We start from the raw sequence: 3,758 nt of genomic DNA, 5'->3' as shown, positions 1-3,758 counted from the left end.
TTTTTCTTTTTTTTTGGAGTACTGTTAGTATACGTTGGATGTTTTTTTCTTCTTCTTCTTTGATAATGTAGTTAAGCTCAGTAATGAATACTTAATACTTGTGCGTAAAGTGGGTGCTGGTAATGTGTATTTACCCTAAAAGACATAAGACAAAACAACAAAAAACACGGTGCATGCGGTACAGTCGGTGCAGGATACACATTTTTACTTTTTAAGCGAGTCTGGATTGGAAGGAGGTTTTGTTTCAATGTTCCTCAATTTACTAGTCGGTTGCCTTTCTCCGTGTTTTGTTATATGTTGAGAACCACAATATTCTCAATTCATTTTCAAATTATTTATTTTATAGTGTTGTTTTTTTAAAATTTCCCCACTTATTTTTTATTCAGTAAACAGAAGCTTGGGAGTCTACGTCATAAGAAAATTTATATTCAAGAAACGTTCGATATTGCAATAGTAGCTTTATTTTTTACGTGTTGTTTGCAATGAAAGTTCCTAAACATTCTTATTACAAAAATTTAATCAATCATCGTTTGCCGACAGGTTCGAATCCTTCATTTTATAAGTCTTCTAAAGAAAAATCAGTATGAAAAGAAGCTGGCATTCACTTTTTCCTTCACTATCCGTTATCTGAATGATGTCCTAAAATAATATGAAGTTTGGTTACTATGTTGACTGCATCTTCAATTTGGATCAGATCTAACCTGTGTTAATTGATCTTAATAGACAACTTTCGAGTTCGTTGCAAATCCGTCAAACACTTTGGTTTTAGTGAACGTCAGTCATGCTTTTAGGGGGCGTCGTCATTCCCGTTCCTCTGTTGAGCGAATGGTGGAAAAAATATTAGCTATATTGCACGAGTTATTCGGCAAATTAAATTCTTATAATTGATATACAGCACTGCTATTATAAGAGAATAGTGATCAGGTACTATGGAACAAATATTAGTTCTAGTGTATCCTTCACAATGACGATCACTTTGACGCTTGATCAATGTTGATGGTGCAGGGATACAGGCGATCCCCTCTATAAGGTACATGACGTCATTAAGGCGCGCATTATCGACGAGGTTTTTTTTCCGGTGACGGACAAACTCGATAGTGATCTTTTGAAATGTATCAGAACAAATTAGCACCTGCGAAATAGTCTGTAAAGGAAGTGGTTTTATCTTGGTGTATATTTGGAGTATAATTACAACGGTCATATAACTTACTTGGAACATCCATTTTCTTAGTGTAGGAAATGGTGGATTGAACCTGGTTTTATAGCTAGCTAAACCTCCCACTTATATTGACAACGATGAGTGAACAAAACAAACAGACACAATAGGTAGAAATGGCAAAAATAGGGTACAGCAGTCAACATTGTCTTATAATCTTAATCACTTAAAAAATGTAACACAGCAGCACAAAAAGGCATACATCAAATTTAACAATGTAATTCATTGCTTTTTTAATACATGATTTTGTTTATTTATGTTAATACACCCCAATCTTATTAAAATAAGTTCTCACCACTTGCTCCTCGATTTTTTTTATGTCGCCGTGCTCACACGGCGACATAAAAAAAATCGAGGAGCAAGTGATGAGAACTTATTTTAATAAGATTGAATACACCCATAAAGGATTGAGATATTTAAAGTACTGGGAATGTATCCTTACCCTTACAGGCATATGGTTAGATTAACATTAACTCTGACGCAGAATCGCGCGTTTGTTGTCACACAGGTACATAATAATAAAATTATTGTGTCGTTTAAAGTATGAAAATAAAATGCAGTTTATTATAGTTCTTTTATACATATCATCTGCAGAATCTTAATTATAACTTTCCCTTCTCCTTCTTGCCTCTCCTCTATATATGCTAAATGTGAATTTCTTTAATAAAAAAAAAGGCGACATCATTATGTATCAATTAAACACAAACGGGCATATGGACAAAGCATTAACAAATATAAAAGACACGATAAAAAAAAAAGATCATAGAACAATAACACACAATGGTGGGATGTGTAGGTACAGAGCCATTTCATATGTATCAAAGGAACACAAAAAGTCATATAGACAAAGCACATTAGCAAAAATGAAAGAACAACACGTTGATTAAAGAAAAATAATCAACAGGTCAGGAAAAGAGAAAATCTAGTAAAAATTAGAGAAAAGGTATTATTATGTTATGTTCTAAAGAAAGTAGAACTCACCTGTCTCATTTACTAACGTGGTTTTTCGAAAAGGTCAGTGAAGTCATTGAAAAACAATATCTTGCGAATTCCTTTTAAAATCTTACCCGTACTCATAGTACAATGGGCAAGGAAACCAGTTATCACGTGTCTGTTGAATTAACCGTGCCAAATCCATTGGCTGTTTGGTGTGTACTGATTGGTATATTAATCTAAGATACATGATCTATTTTATTAAATTATTAAATTATTAAATTATTTGATCCCTATAAGGCGCAAGCCAGAGCAGCCTGTGCAAGGGCTGTATAACCAGTCAAGGTCGTTAAAAACTTCCATTTGTTGTTTATTTTATTAGTTGTTGTTTGCTTTTAATTAGATGTCAGTACATGTAACTGCGAGTACTATCTGATCTGTATGTCGTGTATTTTTTTGTAAGGGATGTATAAATACCTTATTACATTCAGTCTTTGATTTTGTTAGATGTTTTTATGCTTTGTATAGATGTGATGAGTTAGCCATTTTCAACTTATTTTTATGGAACGATCTTATGTCGTTCTGTAACACCACTGTCCCAGATTAGAAGGTTTCACGCTCTCAAACACGTTTAACTCCGCAACGTTCTTTACTTGACTCTCACAAGGAGGTCCAGTGGTTGTTGTTTTGACAATGTGTCTGTCATCATGGGCCGTAAAATGAAGAATGGAAACGGAGGAATATATCACGAAGACAACAACCCGACCAAAGAGCAGATATCAGCGGAATTAAAGCCACCAATATGGATCTTCAACGCAGAGAGAAAAACTCGCGCCCGATGGTTGGCCTCATCTGTCCCCTAAATAAAAATGTGTATTTATTTTATGAATTAAACCAATAGTTTTCTCAAGGATTATAAAATCCCTGGTTTTCCCATTTGAATTGATCATAACTTTTGTGTCGAAGTCTTTTCTATCCGACTATATGGTATGGATTTTCTCATTGCTGGAGGCCGTGAGTTTGCCATTATTGCTTACATTAACTTCATTTGAACTTTGAAGGAACCCATACTTAATCTCGTTATATTTATATTTGAATGTACTATAAGAACACACTTTGAACTTGTACATGTACCATACACAGGACACGTGAAATTGCTGTCATAAATTATTTGGCTTTATTTTGATTTTTAGAATCTTATCAATTTGAAAAATAGACATTGTCAGTTGTACGTCATACGACAGCAACCCAACAAAATCATAATCCCAACAAGATATCGAGGAGCCAACAACTAGACAGGTATAAGAAACAATATATGTCAAGCTCTCTCAAGCTTATCAAAATTTAGTAAAAAATGTAATATACTTGAATATTTGAAACACATGACTGTATTCGTTTCCCGAGCGTAGCTATAATCCGACACTCCGAAATTACAACGGTTCCGTATTCCGACAGACCGATAGTACGATGGTACGATAATCCGAAAGTCTGTTAATCCGACAATCCAATGGTCCAACACAAAACCGTGTTGTTGCAAAGGGCATGGATCTCGTCTTCATATTAGCTTGAAGGCTAGTATAAAATAGTAGAACAGGAGTTTTCAGTTAAA

Source organism: Mytilus trossulus, chromosome 2 (genome assembly GCF_036588685.1).
Source record: "Mytilus trossulus isolate FHL-02 chromosome 2, PNRI_Mtr1.1.1.hap1, whole genome shotgun sequence".
Taxonomy (NCBI): domain Eukaryota; kingdom Metazoa; phylum Mollusca; class Bivalvia; order Mytilida; family Mytilidae; genus Mytilus; species Mytilus trossulus.
Note: the sequence above shows the minus strand (reverse complement) of the source record.